Source organism: Pipra filicauda, unplaced genomic scaffold (genome assembly GCF_003945595.2).
Source record: "Pipra filicauda isolate LSUMZ 115617 unplaced genomic scaffold, ASM394559v2 scaffold156_size1729456_pilon, whole genome shotgun sequence".
Classification (NCBI taxonomy): Eukaryota; Metazoa; Chordata; class Aves; order Passeriformes; family Pipridae; genus Pipra; species Pipra filicauda.
The window spans coordinates 344,642-366,659 of NW_024104062.1; the positions used below are offsets into that span (position 1 = coordinate 344,642).

The 22,018-nt window shown below is 42.8% G+C and overlaps 2 long non-coding RNA genes across 2 annotated transcripts in view; both read right to left on the reverse strand.

Moving 5' to 3' along the window:
- Positions 1 to 1,781: 1,781 nt before the first annotated feature.
- On the reverse strand, positions 1,782 to 16,314 carry LOC120322801. Its single transcript, XR_005562725.1, has 6 exons — positions 16,172 to 16,314; positions 14,914 to 15,066; positions 7,962 to 8,001; positions 6,029 to 6,112; positions 2,227 to 2,314; positions 1,782 to 2,108 (listed from the first exon to the last, which is right to left on the reverse strand). It is a non-coding gene; the product is annotated as an uncharacterized LOC120322801 (long non-coding RNA).
- A 2,130-nt stretch (positions 16,315 to 18,444) lies between these two features.
- Positions 18,445 to 22,018, reverse strand: part of LOC120322802 — a 31,624-nt gene continuing 28,050 nt past the window's right edge. Inside the window, exon 3 of the long non-coding RNA XR_005562726.1 lies at positions 18,445 to 18,620. This is a non-coding gene — a long non-coding RNA (uncharacterized LOC120322802). The remainder of the gene's footprint in view (positions 18,621 to 22,018) is intronic.

A 22,018-nucleotide genomic window follows, 5' to 3' on the forward strand; every position in this document is an offset into this window, starting at 1 on the left:
GAAATTAATGGGAGAGGGGGGGAGTTCTCCCGTCTCACAAACGGGTTGTTGGCACTCTGAGGTAGGTAAACCAGCAGATTCTCAGGTATATTGAGGTCCTCTCCCAGTAGCCTAGAGAAGCAGAATTGCTTTCCAGCAGCCCAGCTGACGCTCTTCGCAGCCTGCATGTGCCGTGCCGCAGGCGCGGGCTGCGACTGACACCTCTGACAGAGCAATAATGGGAATTGACGGTAATTTCTCTGTTGCAATGGTCAGGTACATACAGCTCTACCGACTTGGGCTTTTTAATGTGATAATTTCTCTCTCTGGTATGTAATTTAATAGATTTGTCAATGCTTGTCCGCTGTGCTTCTCCCCCTGTCCCCTCTCCCAACACAGAAATATAGTTTTACAGAAGTCTACTTTCACGATTATGGCAGCAAATTAGAAAAGCAATTTGAGTTCCAAGGTTAGATGAGCTGCATATGCCAGCAATTTTCACAGTTACTGTTTGTGGTATATTTAATATTGTGAAAATTGCAATTTATTCTATCGTTTTAGTAATACTTTAATGGATCATTCGGACTGATGTACACAGACCACAGTGCAGTGGCATAAAATGCTATAGCTGCTTCCTCAAGATTATAGTTATATTTTGAACAACCTAATTAGAAATTAACTGTAAATTTTATGAGTGATTTTCTGAGATAAGAAGCAAAAGTTCTCTACCTACAGTGAGTACTAACACAGCATTTAACTAACTGCTACATACTGAAGGAAAATAGCTCATGGCTGTTTTTTGCATAATGGGTCTGATTTTTTCCTGCTTTGTCTGTAATAGAGAACTTGCCTCTCTGAGAAAGGCCTTTATCCTCAGTTCCAACTTTATGGGGATAAAACTAGGGTGTAAATCAATACTTAGCCACTTAGCCAATGGTAGGCCCATTCAGCCCTTAGCAAGGAAAAACTTAGTTGTGTGCAAATTTTAAGATGCTAAATGAGACATCCCTGTTTCTGGTATCCTGAGATCATCTGTTGATCAAACAACCCAGAATGCTGAGAACTGGGAGGAGCTGGGGTGACTGCTCATCCAGGTACCCTCACCTCACGTGGAGGACAGCAGCAGATATTAACAAACAGAGGTTTACGGATGGTGTTGGATGGAAGACACCTCCTCTAATACAAACATGCTTGTGGGAATAGCTGCATTTTTCCCTTGCATGTTGAAAACCTTACCCTGTCCTTTATGCCTGGTCCCTGAAGGACTCACACCTGGACTACGTAGTACCCATCAATTACAGGGATGGCACTTCTTCCCCTACAGAATAGTACAGGAGATTCCTCCCACCCTTCAGTTTCTGTAGGAAGTGCACAGATAAGAGCACTACATGGTCTGAGTCGCAGGCAAAAGGGACTGCCTTACACGCTTTCAGAACATGCCTATAGCTGTGTCAATGCTGAAGGCAATGCAGGCATATCCCAATCAGCATTTGGTAACTCAGATATGGATAGCAAGGTAGCTCTAGAAGTGTAGTGCTTACCACAGACTGCCAGACCCTCTCAAGAAGCCATTCAGGTTTGAAGCCAGCGGATACAGAGCTCTATTGTGAGGATTACATGGCTCCCCTACTTGAGGCTAGATGTTGTAAAGCTGATTCAGGTGACCTAAAGCTGAGTCTAACTATCTTGTGACCATTCACTGACATGAAACAAGACAGGAGAGTCCAAAAAAGTAGATGGGTGCACTCACATAAAACTGAGAGAGGCTGGGGGAAGATGCAAGATCTAATCACAGGCTCTAGACTAGGTTTAAGAGTAAAAAGCCAGTGGGACTCAGAATCTTTTTTTTTATTATTATTATTGTAAAGAGATAAACAACTGCTTCCATTTTATGAGGATTTCTGATGGAACACTGTCTATAAACCTGCAGTATTTTCTGTGCTCCTATGAGGAAAACCTAGCTGTAGGTCTTCGTTTCACAAGCATATCGTTCTGGAAGATGAGAAGGCTGCCTGGGCAGAGGCAGTAGGAGATCCCCTTTCTAAACCATGTTCTTGAAGTACAAGAATAGATGGCCCTCAACACTATGAGAAGATCTTGCTTTTTCCGTGTTTCATTTTCTAAAATGCCTTAATAGGAAGGAAAGCATAAAACCGATATTTGCTCCAAGATAACAGAAATCCCACAGTCATCATCTATAGTACAGTTCTGTTTTCCAGGGACTGGAAATAATATCATAACACTTACAAGAGGTAGCATAAAGTCCAGGAAATTGCATAATGTATTCCAATGCCTTCAGATTCTTCAAAGACTTCTTTTTCTTTCATTTGATAAGCTGTAAGAGAAAGAGAAAGTTCTCAAGGGTTATCTGCTCTTCCACACGTGGGGCAGAAGCCTTTGTCCATGAGAACCACCAGCCAATGATTATCATCAGTGCTTACAAAGGAATGAACCTCAGTCTAGAATGGAGACTCTCTTTAGTTTGATGAATATGACAGAGAAAGCACTAGCAAATGCTCAGTGGCCAGGATTTTGCCATTTTCAGTGGGAAAACACAGACAAAATATGTTTATTTCCCAACCAGACTATGCTACTGTTATGGGTTGGTTTCAGTTCATCCAAAACCAAGCCCACAATATATGAAGTAGTAGTATAATGGAATTCATAAACTTGACAAAATGTATCCAAGCAACTGTTTAAACTTCCCCTCATGTGGAGATCTAGGAAGACAGTGGTCAAGGAAGAACTTGGTAATTCTCCATTTTGACAGGAAAAGATGGCTGGAAGAAAAATACGCTTTTCTATATCTGAAGACTCTTAGTTTTAGTGGCTTTCTACATGGAAGGTTCTCATCCTAACATATTTTTTCTTTATTAACAAGCAAAAATGACAGAATAATAGGCAACTGCAGTTAAAAAATTACCGGGGGAGGCAAAACAGTGCTTATAATAGAGTTATTGCTGCAACCTTAATTAAGGCATAGTGCCAAATACCTCTGTGATGAAAAGCAAATCAATGTAATGATGCTTTCCCATTACCTTTTTTTGGGGTAGTGAAATGTCACAAAATATTTTGCACACTTCCTACTGGAGATCAGAGCATATGGGACTGATATACAGCAGAAAGCAAAAGGATTTTGGTTAAAATCAGTGCAGCAGACAGCTGCTGGAACTGAATGTTAAAATATACTTTAATTTTCTAATGACAGTACAAGATAAAGCATTTATTGACTATAAAACTTCAAATATAGTGTAGAATCTGACTAGATTAAACACAGTATATCTACTTCCCTTTTTCACTCAAATAGATATTGTTTCACCTAAACGGAAACTGTTCTGTAAATTCAAGCCATGCCATTTAGTCTTGTGCTCTAAGGTCCTACATGTTTAAAGTGATTAAATCCACACACACTGGCAGCTGAAGAACCTATCTCTGTTGAATTCAGTAGGCTTTTCACTGGCTCTCTTTCAGCAGGTCACATCCTGAGCATCTTATTCATTTTTTCCTTTCTCTATACTCAGGCACACTTTCAGAGGGGTTTATGCACACAAGGGCTGATTAAATACTGAGCAAACAGTTCAGAATTTGGCTGCTTTTATAAATAATGATTCAAAGGTTTGATTTAGCTACAGATGAGCCTGAGCCACAAAAAATTGCATCTGGATCCTAACTGTGTCAACTCCCATGGCAGAGATTTTTTTTTCCCAGCCAAAGCTTGGCCTGAAAGTTCATGCAGAAAGACAAACTGTGAATCAGAAGCCTGTATCAGTGCCCCGGGTGAAGTGCGTACCAAGATAGCCTGCAGCCACATGCCAGCTTGCCATTGACCTTTTATCTGCATAAATAGTCGTGACCTTTGGGCTGCTCAAATTAGTGCTAGCTGCTCGAGCAGTCAAGTATCACAGCCCTCTTCTGCTCAGGCTGCATCCCTTTGCCTCTAACCTCTCGTGCCGTCTCCTTCACTGGGCAATGAAGGCAGGTGGGGGCATGAGATAGCTTTCTTACCTCTGGGAACATCCTCTGCCTGGAGGAAATCCACCACTAGCTTCACTACATCAACTCAGTGACACCAAGAAGACTTTGGATTGATACTTTTCTATAGGGCACAATAAATCTACTTCTTGCTGTGGCTTATTATCCCCTCTCATTGTTTTTCATTATGTTTAAAGTAAGTCCTTAAAAGAGTTTTAGAATCAAAAGAGATAAGTTTTTACCAAAATAGTTATTTTTTTACAAAGTCTCAAAGTGAATTGTTTTGCTTAAAAAGCAAAAGTAGATCCCTAAACCACAGACCTCTTTTTAAAATATAATCTACTTTTTATTCAGTGGACTGTATGCTGTATAGAGTTTAATGCCCATTATTTTCTCAGTAGACCAGAGCTAACATGCTCTCTCATGTAAATAAACATTTAGTCCTATTTCAAAATGCATCACTTGTGTCCCTGAAACCACAGCAGTTTTAATTATTTTTGGAAATAGGTATTTGCGCAGTTTTACAAACACATTTTTTTCCATTGTTTAGAAGAGGTCCTTTGGTTGTTTAAATGACAACATTGACTAGGCCTGAGAGTGAAGAAAAAAATTAGTGGGATATTTTTAAGGATATAAAGCAAGAAAAAAATATACAAACATTTTCAAGGTTCTCCAAGACACTGACTGCACAGACACATTTCAAAGGGAGGTCACTATGCTTGAAATTCTCTCCAAAGCTCTTTTTTTCTGGTTTCCTTTACCCAGAGCTTTTTTCTTTTTGTTTCAGTCATGGGCTACCACAGCCCAAGTGTATTTTTCCACATGATGTACATTGTCTACATGATGCTTTAAAAATTCAATTGACTCTCATTATGCATTATGGAGACATTTTTAATTGCACCAAAGGAAACAGTCAGGCAGGTAGTGAGATAGCTAATAGGTAGTCGCTAATCCCTATGTTTTTAAAACTAAATTTGGGGGAGCCATCCCACAAGTAAGAGTGGGAGCTGCATGCTGAAGCACATGCCTGCTGCCTTTGGCAGATGTGTTGGAAGGGAACTAATTGTTCTGCTGCATCATGTCCTTCAGCTCTGCACCAAAGTCTAATCCACAGTGGTCTGGATGAGCTGAATTTCACCCCAAATTTTGGGAATATCTTCTTGCTGGAAGGGCTGCAACCTCACCCATATGGTTCTCAGCCAGCCACCCAAAAATCAAGCATCCCGCCTCTCTCCCAGAAGGATGGTTTGGACAAGGGTTACAAGCTCTGAGAATGGGTTGTGAGGGTGCAAGACCTGCAGATGCATCTTTATGCTGTGCTGTTGCACTGGGTGCAAGAGAGGACAAGGGCTTCTCTCTCCTATTTCCATAGCAGATGCACAGAAACAAGACCCTCTGACTTTCAAAGTCTATTTGCCAAATTACAGCACCTCCCTTTTTAATTACACCTGAAAAAGGGCATTTATATTTCACCAGAGAAGCAAAGGAAGGGAGGGCCAAGAGGGCTGCTCTGTATCCTTCTCCTCTGGAGCCATGCAGCCCCTCACACACAAGCTGCACTACACACAGATGCAAAGAGGAAAAATTTGAGCTACCCTTGCTGAAACATTGGCAGCACATCACTGTTTACAACTGGAATTCTTGTTGCTGGCTTTTACCAATGACAACTTAGGACAGGAATAGGAAACTTCATATGATGATGAGGTCAACTTTTTTTCACTTTTCCAGTGCCCCCAGATGAGCACAAAGCTGCTGAATTAAGATTTATGATTGCTTGCAAAAAACTGAGCTTGAGCCACGATTTTTAGCTGGCTCTTTTGTGCTATCTTTATAGCACTTCCAACAGCATACTCATTTGAGACTTTTAAAAGCAATTTGGGCTGCTTTCATTTGGTTCTCATTTCAGCTCTCCCACTTGATTATCTGTGCCCCTACCAGAAGCAATTTTAAGTTGACCCATTCTCGAGTAAAGGAGAGGGCACTGCATGTGTTTGCAAAGCATGTTTAACTTGTGTCTGTCATCTGTGATTAATATTAAATCTATTGAGCTACATAAATAAGTAATTCACCGACAAACCTGTCAAACTGATAGTAATTTCTTCCTCTCGGAGTTTACAGCTCACAGGTATCCCTTTTAATGGTTTCATTTCCTTTTGTGTACCTGGAGATAAAAACAGTGAGCTAGACAATCACGTGTGGAAGATGGAGGGCTGCTCAGCTGTTGTTCTCTGCCTCCATCCCACTACACACAACGTACATAAACGTGCATAAAAAGGTAGAGTGGGAATAAAATAACCCCTTTGCATGTCACTTCTGCTGTGGTGGTTTGTGCATGAGAAGTAGACTCCTGCTCAGCCTTCTGGTTTGGATAACAGCCCTGTAAAATCATTTCTACCAAGAGACTAGGGGTCTGGTTTTGTTCTCTTGCAAATAAAATTAGTGGAATTATATAAGCGTAGAATCAGGGGCAAATGAAAGGAAACTCTTGTTTGCTCTTTTATATTTTTATGGAGTTGGGCTCCTTAAACACAAGTAAGGTGATACTCTTGTAAGAGATGGAAAGTGTGTCAACAGGCACCTGGCCTCAGGAGGACTTGCCATGGCACTTCAGACCTACAAGTCACACGCTACACACAGATAGCTGGGTGTTAGAGAGTGATTTGAAACAAAATAAACTCCTCACACTGGGAAGCCCCTTGGAGCTAAGCAAAAGGAAACACTAAGTGCAGGGGATCTAGATGAAATCTCATCCCGTCTTCAGCTTGTCCAGGTGCCTATATCAAAGTTGTAGAGAAGGATCTCCTTCTAGCCAGGGATCCTTTCCTAAAAATAATTGTGTAGGACCTCTCCTTGGAAGCAGTGATGGGATTGCTTTCCCTCAGAATCCACCCCAGCACCAATTCAAGCTGTGTGCTGTGCTGGTACTGGGCTAAAGCTCTTTATCCGTGGGAATTCTCCTCCCTCCACCATTAGCTGCATATGTAAAACCCTGCATAAGCCATTGTAGTCTCTGGGATCTGGGGGTGGAGAGTGGAATGGAAGAAATCTTGTAGCAGAATATATTTAGCTTCCATCTCTTCCAGGATGCTCCTTCACACCTCCTAGTTAAGTGCATCTAGCCCTGTACCAAGCTGTGGAAATGCAGAAGAACCAGCAGAGCTTTCTGCCTCGATGAAGGGGCTTGGATTTATACTTCAATAAAGCAGCCTCAATACTGAAAACATAAAAGGCACCTCCCGAGTTATTTGAAAAAAAGATGTTTTAAACACAGTTCATGGGAGAGAACCTAAGTTGATTCCTAATGCTATTCAGCTACAATGAAAGTAAAATTTTATGTCTGTGCAGAACTCAAAAATTGGATCGAGATTATTGTCTAAAAGGACAGAAGTCACAATTGCTAAGCTGTCTTTTGCCTGTGATGTTTGGTCTTTGCTGTTTTTCACTTAACAAGGCTTCAGAACTTACTACTTGGCCTTAAGGAGTCCTACTGGAAGCAGGGAGTAACCAGCTCGTGGTTATCTGCTGTGCCTAAAACGCTGACAGTTTGAAATGAATGTCATTCATTGTAACTGCTTTGACTGAGGCCATTTCATAAGGAAACAATTAAGAGGCAGAAAACATAACAAAGGAATGAGAAGAAAGATCAGGAAATACAAGCAGATTGGATCATTCTCTAAAAATGGATACAATATTTACTGTTGGTGATTATAACAAATCTAAGACTTGAATTACCAGCGCAGAGCTGACAGGACTCTGAATTGTAGATTTTTTTTTTATGCAGTCTAAGAGAAACAGTTCAGATTAATGGTGAATGTAAAATTTAGGTCTAGCATAGAACAAAATCTTACTTATTTCATATATGTGCAGAATGGAGTCCGAAAATAATGCGTTAAAAAAGTGGTCACAAGGGAAATTACAAAGAAATAAAAAGCAAAGAGGAAATAGAAAAATATGTGTGCATTTCCTTAAAAGCAAGAGGAAAATGTAAATGTACGTTTAAGAGTACTCACAGTGATTTGCACATCTTCCTGAGACCAATCTAAATGCAACCTGAAACAAAAAAAGGCTAAAGGACAAAATCCATTTCTAAGAGGTGTGTAGTCTTACAAGCAGGAAATACCCAGGAGGAGGATTTTTTTCCCCACTGCGATCAGAGAATAAGTGAGGCAGTTACTGGAAAGCATATATCTTAATAAAGAATTCTGAAACGCCGTTTAATACTTCTATCTGTCTGAGTAGTTAAATTAAGAGAATATCAGTGCTGAGTGATATGAGATAGAGAAGACACTGTCAGTCATGCACAGCTGGGAGCCAGGATGTCCATGTCCCTCAGTTCCTAAAATAGTCATCTGTATCTGCAAGAAAGTCTGGAAATCACTTCCAGCAGCTACCAACACTAGGTCTCCTAGTGCCACACTGCCGTGCCTTGGTGCTGTATGCACACTCACACACCAAGTTTCAATATGTCCCGAACTTGAGTGAATTTAACTTGAACTTGCACTGTTTGGCAATAGCAAACTGCCATGCAACTCCTCCTTCTTCACCTCCACTTAGGAGACTAATTTCTATTGCTGCTGAAATCAATTTGAATTTTATGACTGGCCTCACTGGAGCCAGAATTTGGCTTAATTTCTGGATGTAAACAGCTAATGGTTTTTCTGACAACAGTTTGGAGCTGGTGTAAAGTCAGAGCAGAAATATTTAATGCCTTGAGACTGGCATTAAATGGTGAATGGGATTACCTGGTGAAAGGGATATCAGGTATTGATGCCTTCATTCCTGTTCTAACACCCTGCTTTCCTTAAATAACAGTAATGCATAAGTGGAAGTCATCTCACTTCTTCAGAAAGCTGAGAACTGTGCAAATGCCCACTAAAACTCACCAACATACGTTGAGCAAAGGGTTGGTCGAGGGGGGAACCTGAACCTCTGAAGACCATTACAGGCCTAGTATAGTGCCTCCACTTTCATCTTCCACCATCCTGCCTTCCCTCCACTCCCCTTGCACCTCCACAACTCCTCACAACGTGATAATCTGCAACTGCACTTGTCTGAAGCTATGAGATCTCCAGAAAGCTGTGCTCCCAGGGTGGGTGGCATTTGTCCACAGCATTCTTTTTCCAGCTGCTTCTCCCTTTCTGGAGCATCCCTCTGAAGTAGTGGTCACACTTCCTGCACCACCTGCTGCTCATCCCCAGGCCACTGGCTTTGACCACTCAGGGCAACCACTAAGGTTGCCAGCTGGAAAACCATGCAATTCCCAGTCCCTGGCAAATGGTTTTGCCTAAGCAATAATGAAGCAGAGCATGGCAGGAGGCAGGCAGTTGAGAGGAGGGATAGCTCCACACCAGATGTGAGCTTCATCCATCTGCTGGACACAGAAAGCAAAGGTTGCAGAACGAGTAATCCTGGGCATCACTGGCATTTTAGAAAGAGCTACATATTTGACATAGTTTCTCCAGAAGAACCCTTTAAATAGTAAAATCTTTGCACATTTGTATTCACAGTTCTTACGATTTTATTTTTAAAGGGAATGTAGGTGTTCACGAACAGTGGGTGTGAGACTGACAGCACTAGACCAGAGCTCTCCATTTGCAGAATAACTGCTGCATTGACTACTATGCTGCAAACTCCTGTAATGGAAATATCAAGGACTGAGAGGGTCTTCCCATCCATATGCTAATTTTGCCTTTGTCCTTGCTGCTGAAGCTGTAGCAACTAAGATGGCCTGTGGATGAGTGTGCTTGGTTGTTTAAACACTTGCTAGAACAGACACAAGATTATCAGTCCTTCCAGACAGTAATTACTTTTAAGCTTTAGCAGCGCATTTGGATTTTGCACTCCATTTCACATGACATCATGAGTTCTCTGACACATCCTTAAACAACATGTTCAGGTCTATTTTTTCTTTATTTGCTGACTTTTTGTTCTTAAATATAAACAGTTCAGGCTCAGGTACTTGTACCTAACTTTGGAAATATCAAAGGTCCTTACCAGTTTTCCAAGAACTGGGGAGACACTCATGAGAATGTATGCTGATGTGTCTTAAAGAAAACACACTTTTGTCCATAGCTGGAGTAGCTTATGCCTCTAAGCATCATTTGGTAGGCAATTCTGCAAATGAGAATGATCACATTGGGCTTCCAACCCTTTCTTGCACTCCAGCCCACTTAGAAACACCTTCTGAAAGAAAACTCCTTGGCAGAATCCCTCTGACCGTTAAAAAAGCTGCCTCTTATTCGTTATCTGTTCCTTGAGCCATCTATTCTGCACATGATAAGGTCAAGAGTGGTGCTAATACAATGTAGAAACTTTCCCTTTCTTGAGGTATGCCAGGTATGTTACTGAATTGAGTTCCTACATTTTCTCTGTGGCTATAGGAGCGCAATTCCCTTCCAGCTATTTCTCTGAACCTTTCAGTCCTCATATGTTAATGTGCTTTGGCTTTTAGTTCTGGTTATTAGGAAGGATTCTTCTTTAGCATATATTTTATTTCTTTGCTTCCTTTGAATAATTTAGGGTCAAGTTATAATTTTCTCTCACTGTCTCTAGGCTTGTGCAGAGAAGAGCAAAATTCTTCTAATTTTTATCATTCCCTGCCCTCACCTCCAGCTAATTGGAGTGGTTTTGTTAATGTGTTATGCTTTTATGCTCAGCCCTCTGCTAACTGTCTTAAGAGTTGTTTTTGCCTTGCAAAATCAGAGGTGAATCAAAGCACCATGCCAGTTCTGAATGCTAGGGACAGCATACACAGGAGCTGCCTGACACAGAGTCCCTCTGAAGGTGGCATCTCTCTGCCGGATTAGAGGGGCTGTGGCAACAACTGGAAGAGACCAGTACCTTGGACCTGCCTTTTCATGCTCCACCTGGGAAATCTGATTTCTGAACTTAGTTTACTTTCACAGTATTAGAAACGTCTGTTATACAGACAGAAATTCCATTATAAAATAAATATAACTGCTGTTATGCAAACAGATCAGGCCCAAGGCTCTTAACTAACTTTAAACCCAACGACTAGATTTGGGATGATCCAAGGTCTGCCCCCGCAGAGAAACTGTATGCAAACCAGCACCACAGCCTCTTGCTGTGAGGTCATCTAAGGCTCCTTGTGTGCTCTCCTGATTTTATGGTGGGATCTTTTGTGACGAGTTTTGGTCCTACCTTCCTTCAGTTCATGTTTTTAAAGTACCTCTGTGGCAGTGAGTTCTCTGAAGCACCATTTTCTTTCCTTTGAATCGACTGAGAATCTGGGATAAAGTGACTGACTGACGTGACAACAAAGGAGCGAATGTCATCAGGTCCAAAGGATTTGATACGCTGTTAGTTATAAAATGTACTCGGACAGCCCAAGTTCTGTGCCAGATTAATATTTGATGTCATGGGACTTGACTGGCTGTAACTGAAATAGTTGGGGCCATTGTTGGGAAAAGTTAGTGCTCATAGGAGCTGACAGCCTGACAGCCTGATCTTCCATTCACCCAAAGGCACCAGTTGGAGTGAGCAGTGACAATGCAAGTTTCCCTATATTTGTAATCACTGATAGGTCAAATTCTCTTTGCAACATTGAAGAATTGTGTGTACTTTCTATTAAGATCCAGAACTTTCCTTCTTCCAACAGTTTAGAGGGTATCAGTGCATGGCTCCTGTCAGCAGTGGCTACTCCCTCTCTCTCCCTCCTCCCTCCCCAGCCATCTCCACCTCTCCCAGTGCCTGTGGCAGCTGCAATAGCCTGCTTTCTCTGGCTGAGACAACACCTGTACCCTCCTGCCTCAGGCTTCTCTGCTCATTCAGTTGTGGCAGGCACTATTTAGTCATGGCCACAATCAATGACAGCAACCCATACACCAGCTAAAGGGAAGCTGGAAGGGTGCATACCCAGTTGGTGTAAAGGCCCCCAACCAGACTCTGAGGAGAGGATCCCAAACCAGGATCCACTCTTCAGCACCAGCCTTTCAACACCAGGAGGATTCTGGCTTGATGCTTTGCAGGACTGTGCTGGGCAGCACATAGTGCTAGGGGAGTGCAGGGAGAGTCACATGGGAGGACAGAATTCTCTCCGCGTAAAAGTCATGCATTTGCTACCATTATTTGTTAAGAGTTATGAAAACAACACCTGGGATGCAGATGTGTAACTCTGGCCCTAAATGTGTATGTATGAGGCCTCCTTACATAGTCCATGCATCTATATAGTAGTCCAATATGCTCAGAAATCCTGAACGCTCTCACATGAGGAGAAAACAATTATGGCCTGCATCATCAGTGCTGTCCAAAATGGCCCTGCTTTGTTTGCCTGCTGATCCTTTGTCTTAAGTTATTGAAAATCTCTCTCAACTAATGAGGACCACATGCCAGTGACAATTCATTTAAAAAGGAAAAAAATGTTGGTGTTGTGGCACATAAATATTAAAAAAATAAATAAAATAAAACTTGGCACTGTAAATGTAAATCAGTGGACTGCAAAACTGTATTTGTCTTAGCTGGATAGAGTACTTGATGAGTTCCAAGCTGTTTGCCCCTTTCTGAGGAGAGATGGGGTCTGCTCCACTTGTGCTGTAATTTCAAGGCTGTTGTGAAGCAGGACTTGGACCTCTCCACCTTCAAAACAGTTTATGCATGCAAGAAAAAATTAATCTCACAACATCTCACAAGACACAAATCCTAGCCCTCATTTACAGAGAGAATGAAGGGAGAGTGGATATTTTGTCTGAAGCCATGAAGCAAGTCTCTGTTAGAGGTGAAATGTTTGGCTCCTGATCTTATACTGAGAAATTCTGACTATGTCCCTCTTAAAATTCTTTCAGTATCTACAAACTGCAGGCAACATAATGTCTGAATAGTAATAATTCGTGATAAAGCACTGTAGTGGCTAGCAGGTACACAGTTGCCCTGTAACCACCTGAGATCTGGCTAGCTGTAACTTTCAGCTCAGGATACCCAAAGGTGTCACAGGGGACAGTGTTGCTTCTCATGTGCATTACACCCAACTGCTGCTTTTCTGCAAATCTGATTCTTGTTCTTTTTATAGAAAGCTATATATGACCTAAAACTCTGCCCAATTGAAATATATTTACATATGACCACATGGAACACATAAATATATTCCTGCTATCAACAGCCTATTATCATCAACATATCTACAATATCTGGTTTTTGTCTTCTTCCGTATTCTGTAACAATGATAATGATGACTATTCATATTAGACATAGAAACAAAAAACATTTATTACACTTTCTCACTGACTCTAAGTGCATGTAATTACCATACAAAAGCTAAACAGTTTTAAGTAGTTTTATCATACTCAATTGCATTGGCCAGTAGCCCTCCAAAACTCCTTTCCCGGGTTTTTCACATGTACAGTCCTGAGAACTGAAGATTTAATTTCATTTCTAGAGACTGTAGTTTTTCAAACTCATCACCTTGAGGATGGGAAGCCCATCAAATGGACTTTGCAAGGTTGAAGGAGGCTGTTTTCAGATTTGAGAAGGTACAACTGGACAGGAAGACTGGGAATCAAACTAAGACCTGTAGCCTCTGACAACAGGGTAAGGGGAAAACTAAAAAGAGCCAACAGGTATAATGAGCACATCTTTTTCTTAGAAGTCTGAACAGTTCATGCTCAAGATTAGAACAAGGCAGTAAAAGATCATTAGGACAAAATATAAAGAACCTGGAATTTGTGACTTTTAGCACTGTGGCTTTCCAGCACTCTGTGTGCAGGAGAAGCCTCTTCATGCCACCCACCAGGACTGTTCTACCAAAGAGCCATGCCTTCTAAAATCGTTCTCAAAGAAATTTTAACTGTATGGAGTATGCTATGCAAAGCAGTTATCAAAAAATAGATACCAGTTCTGTCCTTGATATTAAATAGGATCATTTGGATTACTGCAATCAAATATTAAAAAAAAAAGCATTCATTATGAATGTGAATTTACATCCCTTCAGTTGTAGAAATGATCAGAAGAATATCTCATTTAAAATTAGCATTCTTTAAGTAAGACTTAAAAATTGAATTGATTGGAGAATAATAGCCTATCCAACTCTTTGCTGTCTTCAACTCTCTTTAAAATAAGAACTTTTCTTAAGAAATATATAAATCATTATTATTTTCAGCCCATATCAGTTATGCAGCCCAAATCAGTTTGGGGTGAGAGTTATTTTGGGTTGGTTCCATTGGGATAAGAATCCTGATGGAGTTGGTAATTCCTTACAACACTGCTCTTGATTAACACTGAATGCACAAAGCCCTTTGTCCTTGAACTTTTAAAATCAAGGCCAAACAAGAAGGAAGGAGTTTTGTTTGCAATTCTGTGTGTCTTTTGCTTGAAAGTACTGTGCCCAAAATCCCTCCCTCAGGTTTTGTTTGGGGTCACAAACATGTAGACTCCTCCAGCTACATGTGAGCTTGCTTGGCTCTCTGTGCTATTTCTGTCTCTCTTCTACCCCCCAAGGAAATTGCTGCCTTCGAGTTAATCTCTACCTGAATGGATAGATTAGTGCCTAACCAAAGTACCCTGCCGCTGGGTTCACATTCCTAAAGAGCCTTATGGGGAACCTGCCCAGCTCCAGTTGTTTAAGTGATCTGTTAAGACAAAGAACGGTTAATTATTCTGATCTCACTTGAATAGTTGACAATAGTTGCCAGCTCAAGCTGGCAGGATGTATTGAATCCTTTCTAAAACACTCTAACCTCAGTCATCACTGTTGTAAATGCTGTCCCAGCATCACCTAGCTCAGCACCAGAACTTCCCCACACTTTATACACCCCTCTGGCATTTCCAGACACTGCTTTTCAGAACAAGAAGTATTAGGCCATGGAGAACTATTTGGGGCTTGCCTTTGCTGCTTCTGCTACAGTCTTGACTTTGAACTAGTATTATCTGTGATGTCTTTCTGACTGTCTACATCTTCGCGACATGCATAGCTAGATACTGCATTGGAAATGCTGTTAAATAGGAACCTACCTAAGGCTCCTGAGTTCCATCATGTCCAGATGCCATCTGCCGTGAATTCAAGCAATCCTCAACACCGCCACCCTTGCACCACGCTGTTCAGGCTGGAGACAAAGCCTTCAACTGCCCTATAGACAAAAAGGAATTCCTTTTCTTCTTCAGAGGCTACAGAGAGGGAAATATGTGTTATTATGGTAGAGGAAAAGGCTATCTGCAATGAATGGACGAGATCTGTCAGCATAAAATGTTCATAGAGTGTATGCTGAAGGAAAGGCAGATTATTTTTTGGGGATCATAGTCCTTCTTGGTACAGTGGGTTTTTTTACTCAGTTTCTTGTCTGCTGGGAAGCTAATTTCCCTTATATTTCATAGGAAATGTGCTCAGTGGCAGATCACAGGCCAGTCACTCGACTAATGCCAACTGACATCTGTACATTAAGCTAAACCAAGTGATCTTTGGCCCTAATAGAAGCAAAAGTCAACCATAGGTACACGGTACATATGCACACAGAAAGCAGCAAAACAACCCCAAACCACAACCAAACCCAGGCCACACCACTCCAAAGATTATAAGTAACTAAGCAGAACAAAGGTCTATCCCCAAATGCTAAAGTCCAGTGTAAGGGCTTTTTTTATGGCTGATAACATACCGTGCCCCACTGTTAAGGACTTTTTATAGCTGAACAAAACCTAACAATCAGTTTTTATGTAGCACATCTCATAAAAAAATGAGAAAGTGCTCTACCAAGGAGGTCAATATGGTTATCTCCATTTCTCGGAAAGCTGAGCAGCAGAGTGGAGGTAAGGTGCCTAAGGAGCCTTACTTAGAAGGCTATAGGAGTGCAGAAGACTTCTCCAGTCCAAAAGTCAGAAGTATAAAGGGGCCAGCTGTGCTTTACTCAGGTAGTTACACAGTACTCTGTTTGTAGTAGGAATGGAGCAGCTCCACCGACAGCTCTGGGAGTGCTTATGGCAGCCAGGTCCACCCCTACGGTAGGGGACAGGCAGACGAACAAGTTCCTGCACCGTCAGCTGGAGTATGAAATTACAGCACTTCAGCTGCTTTGCAGAAGCGGCCACGCGCACACTGGGCCGCCACCGCCGAGGCCAGGCCGCTCAGCCTTCAGTGAAGGCATGTAAACCACTCCGGCACAGGACGGAGCTGGGGAAAGGTTAGGAAGATAGCCAGGACGGGGGATTTACTGAATCTATCGCTGTTCAGCTACCCCAGCGGGTGCGTCCTTACCACACTTCTGAAACTCCTGCTCACCTGGGAGCAGGGACCCTGCAGCACCAGTGCCTAAGGCAGACCTGGCACGGTGTTTGCAGCTGCACAGGGTCACTCTATGCTCTGCAGAGCAGCCCAAAGGACAGAGCCAGTCTCCTGACCCCATGGTCCTGCTCCTGACTGCTCTGGAAAGCAAGTAAATGACACAGCAACGTTTATTTTTTGATTTAACATGAAACATGTCACTGGCCTGGCTCCCTGACCCTGGTTTCCTGCACATTGCTGGTGACTGGAAAGCCAACCTCTTGCCACAGAATTTAGAGTTCTCTACTAGGGAGAGAGGACTGGATCACTCTCTCTTTTCCTTCTACATGTGCAGGAAAAAAGCCCTCTCAGGATAACTTATTAACCCAAATTACCTTCCATTCTTATCTCTTCCTGCTTGTGAGTCACACTGACGGGCTTTCAGCAAGACTTTCAGAGCCCTGCAAAAGTCCTCCGCGTGAATTTTCAGACTTGGTGGAGACTTGCCAGTGCCCATTCCTTTACTCGACCAAGCAGCCTCAGCAAGGGAATCTGTAGTGCAAGGCTCACCTCTTCTGTAAGGGTTCTCCATTTGCCTCTGGTTTACCCTGCATGAAACATAATCTGTGGTTTCCACATTTAAACCCCAGCAACATCCTCTGCAGCCTGTTGGTCAGTCTGCCTTTCAGCTCCTCGTGGGAAAAAATCTAGGAGCAGTCAGTCTCCCAGTAAGGATGTATATAGCAGACTATGCATCTATATGTTGTCATGGAGATGGCATGGGATTTGTCTGAGGGTTTTGCCAGTTGGGTTTCTTCTGCATCACACATTTGTACAGAAATTAGGTTTCCACAAAAATACAGTATCCAAAGTTTTCCAGAGCATAAGTGGAACATAGATCTGTGTCAGAGCAGATCAGGTCACCTTATTCATGATGACTTGCATGGGCCTTAATTTTTTATTTTCCACTCAAATTGCTCCTGATTTCATATCCACATAACATCACCGAGTTCAGAGAATTAAACTAGTGAAAAATAATTGAGGGGGGGAAAAAAGCAGGCCATATGTTTCAAAAGAAAAATTTTAAAATGCAAGATGACAGAATATAATAGTCTTCTGCAAATACAGTGAGACTCAAAGAACTGGTCAGGGAATTGGCCTTAACAGTTAACCTGAGACATCTGAAACCTCCATCATTTTCCACCTTTGCCTGATGTTTTTAAGGTAAGCAATTTTACTGTTTGTGTCCATCTCATTTTTTTTCTATTAATAGTCTCAAAAATTTAATAAAAGTTATTTTTAGTTAAACAGCAATTTTTTTTTAATCTTTTAAAAGGAAAAAAATGAATCCCTTTCCAAATTGCACCTTGTCCATAAAAGACAAATCATGTGGCCCACGGAAATCATATTCCAAATAGCATAGTAAATGCCTGCAATCAAAGAGGCCAAGGACCTAACAGCTAATTATGTAATCAGAAGCAAACCTGAGAAGCCACTACCAGCTCACAACCTGCAGACCATCTTCAATCTAAGCATTTAAAAAAAAAATCATCCTAGTCTTTCTAGATGACATCCTTATGGTATAGCCTTTTCTATCTAACCACACAGTTAAACCCCTCACCTTATCCAAGCTCTCATCTAACTGTGCTAGATTAATTTTCTAGTTGTACTTGGAAATGACAGTCTGCTGCTGGCCTCCTTCTAAAGTTATTCAGATTTGAGATTACTATAGAGAACCTGCTGCATTTTCATACCACTGCTGGTACAGATCCACCAAGTGAGAAAAGCTGCCTTGTGTCTGTTGACATGAATAATCCCCAACATTTTTAATATAGGCTGCCTTTGCCAGTTGGCTGACACTTGTGCTATGCCATGAATAAAAGCTATTTGATGACAGTTGAGAAATGGACTCAACACTCGGTGCTGTATTTCCTCTGTCCTATGGGAGCTGGTCCCCATTGTTTGTCATGTGCAGGAATGTAAAGATGTTAAAGGCAATTTGAACACAGCCAGTGGTGACGTGGTAGTGTAAGGCAATGTAGTACAGTGAGACTGCAAACCTCTTCTAATAGCCTGCTTCTTATTTATGTTCCTCAAATGGCTTCGCTGCCTATAGGAAGTTTAAGTCACTGTAAGTTTAAATGCATTTTTATGCATTTATCTAGCTAATAAATAGTTAAACAGCAATTTTAAAAAGTGTGCCTTCACATCAACAGAGAAAAGATTCTTCTTATTACCCAGCTAGAGAGAGTTTAAAGTTTTCTGTGTATCATATAAGCAAGGGGATTAATAATACATAGTTACTTACTCATGACTGCTGCTCTTCAAAAGATCCTTGCGTTTGTATCTGTGGGGTGTGCACTGTAGGAGAACTACAAATTCCTGGTGTGAAGAACATGCACTCCAGGAAAACCACGTGGGACAACAGCTCAGGTGACTCTGCATAAGTGTATGTGGTGTCTTAGTGCTAGTAAGGAAGAAAAGATAGGAATTTAAGGTAGAGTTGACATAACAAGAGGAAAAATGTTTGTCTGACAGCAAATGGGAGATGGATTGAGGTGTCTGAGGAATATGAAGAAAAAAAGCAAGATTGAACCATCTAAGAACAAGATAAAATGAGCAGAAAGGAGGGATGACTGGGAGAATACAGGCAGGAGGAGGAGTGGGAGGAACAAGATTAAAGGCAAAGTAACATTACAGAGGGCCTTGAAGGGGAAGATAGGGAGATTTACATAGAGGCTGAGAGAGACCTGAAATCAGTGGGATTTGAAAGATGGGCTGGTGTGTCACAGCTGTGTGTTTTTTAGCAGGAGAGCAAACAGGGAAAGAAAGTCAGAGGAGAGGAAGGAGGACAGTGCTGCAGCACAAACATCTATTGCATAGATAAGAGTCTTTTGAAGAGGGACAGTGAGGGAAAGGTAGATTTAAAGGACATTTAATACATCCCAATACTTAGGAGACAAAGCTTACAGATAACCCATTAAAACACTTTTATTAACAGAAATCCCCAACAGACATCATGAAGTTTAAAGGCCTGGCAGGAAGAGGCAATACATAATGTACTCAGCAGGCAAAAGTCCTTGAAAATATGGTCATTGGCCTGCAAAAAAAGCAACAAGGGCTGTTATCCTCAAACAGAGCATTCACTTGATTCCATTCCAAGCTGATGCTTGCCATGGGTTTTGCCCTCACCGATAAGTAATATTAAGCACATTTACAGGTTAGTCAAAGTTTTCTCTCCACATAAGTCCTTATCAGAGTTTTCTCTGCAAACCTGACCCAGCTGAGAGAGGTGCTACTCACTGCCCTCTCCCCTGTTGTCAGATCAGAGCTGGAGCTGACAAAATGCACCTGCCATAACGACTCACCACTGACGACCCTGCACCTTCAATATAAAGTTTCAAGCACCTGATATTAGTGTGACACTGGCGAGCTCTGCTGTCTCTGTCTGCAGGCCTGGAGCTTTGCAGAGCATTGAGCTTCTATAAGGCACCCAAGGAGAGATGAGGTGGCAATGCTTCATAGCTGCCTCTGGGAAAGGAAGCCCTGTGCTCTCCAGCAAATGGCTGAGACAAGAATCTGCACAAAACCAGCTGAAACAGCACGAGAAAAATCCGAAGCCGGAGAGAATTATTTCCCTCCCAGAAGAGGGAAGAAATGGTGTGCATAGAGAGTGTCCTGGGGGTTATAAGGCGAGACACGGTGACACAATGATGGCATAATTTCCAGATGATCTGTCAAGCAGAAGATGCTTTGGAAAGCTCTGTTAGCCAGATCAGTTTTCGGGATGTGTGACTAACAGCAATAGGCCATAATAATTATTTTTTAAATGTCACTTCAAGGACCGTTTTCTCCTGATTATCACTAGAGCACATTTCTGGCACAAAGTGCCTCTGTACAGTGTATCTTGCTAGTATCTGAAGCTAGCACTCAGCTTTAGGCAAAGATGTTAAAAACAGTATAGCATTTTGCTCTTGCAAGGGAGAAATCTCACAATTAGGCCATCTGCTACCTTGCACACCAGTGACAGCTTGTCCTCCTATTTGCTGATAGAACCAGGGCTGGCAATTAAATAGCAGCCCTTCCTCCCTACCCTCCTCCCAACAGCTACACCCCTGCGCCACAGCTCCTCTTGTGCAGCACCTACCAGAGATTTCCTTCTTCTCCTGAAAACAGACAAGCTGCTGCACTCCCCTCCTTTTGCCTTGTCTTTGGCTCCCTTGAGCCACAGCACTAGGTGGGGACAGGCTGATGCTGATGTTGTAGAGGATGAAGTTACAGCTCCTAAATGGCATGATGCTTATTCCCACATCATATTAACCAGTCACAGTCAGAAGGGAGCTGCCTCTGCACCTGATGTGAGTGCTTTCATGTAGCTTGAGCCTCCTCGAGACAAATCTGTTTCAGAGTAGACTGAGAAAATGCCTGATAGGCCACACTAATTTCAGCCTTCCTGCAGGCAGGAAGAGAGGGTCTCATTATACTCTGTCTCTACAAATAACTACACCCCAGCATAGAGGTACCCACCCCACCTTGCAAGGCAGCAATCAGCTGTGGTGGTGTGGAGCTCAGCACTGCTGGGCACCTTCACACTTCCATCAAACCCAGTTTCTCTCAGAGCCTGAGCAGCCCAAATCCACATCCCTGCTGTACACCACAGTCCCCTGGGCAGAGTTCACTGGCTTCTTCTCCTGGGTGCTCCCTGCACAGCACTGGCACCATGTCATGGAGATCACAGCTCCTGTGTTCTCCCCTTCCATTCCCTGTGCCCTCGCCCTTGCTGCACTCATCAGGCATCCTCCTGTCCTCCACCTCCCTGCAGAAGACAGCTCTCTTCAGTGGGCTGCTGGTAGATAATGTGCCTGACTCATAATGACTTGCTTTCTTTTAAAGAAGATGGATATCTCTGAAGTTGGTGGGTTTTGTGTCTCTCAAATTCATAATCCTGTGATTGTGATGATGTTCAGCACTAGAGTTACTACAGCACAGAGGCTGGATGCAGCGGCACGCGCGGGGCTGAGTGCCAAGCTGGGAGCAGAGAAACACACTGCACATGCTTTATAAGCCACAGAGACCTGTAGCAACGCCGTGCTCCTGATCAGATACCACACTTCGCCTTCTTTCGGCACGTCAAGAACATTAGTGTGTTTTCAGCAGGACCCAAAAACCCAGACACAAAAAGGCAGATGTGGGGCTTAGCTTCACAGTTACTTTTCCTCTGACAGCTCTGTAGAAAGCTAAGTATTCATGCAACTAATTAGCACGTACTTCTTTAAGGGGGCTTGTCCTCTTAGTGCTAATCTGTGCTGAATGGCGATTTTACTTATGGTGCTGGATGAATTCACCTGTGGGGCAGCTGATCAGTGCAAGGGTCCCTGCATCGCTCCAGTGATGAAATGGGGCTTGCTCTACTCTGTTCGGTGAGCTACGTTTCCCCTTGCTGGGCTCTCCGGCACGGACAGACATTTGAAACGGGAGGTGGTCTGGGTCGATGGAGATGATGTTTGTCATGGGGAAGAGGATGCGTTCCTGCTGCCAGGCAACCAGCGCTGCAGCGCCCGTGCCAATGGCTGCAAACACCTCTGCAGAGGCAGGTCTACAGAAGGAGCGGCCAACCCGGGGCTGCTGAGGGGGCCCCATCACCCCACGGAGCCGGGGGGTGCCACTGCTGCTCCCCCAGGGGACTCCTACAGAGGTAAAGTGGGGAGATGGGGCTGTACCCCCTTCCCTGCCCACCTGAGGGTCCCTATCCAGGAGCCAGGGCACTCAGGGAGCCCAGTGCCCACTGCATCAAAGGAGACTTTCTGCCCTGCTTCCAGCTGCAGTTTTGGTCAGTGCTGCTCAGTGGGACATGCCCCTGCAGCA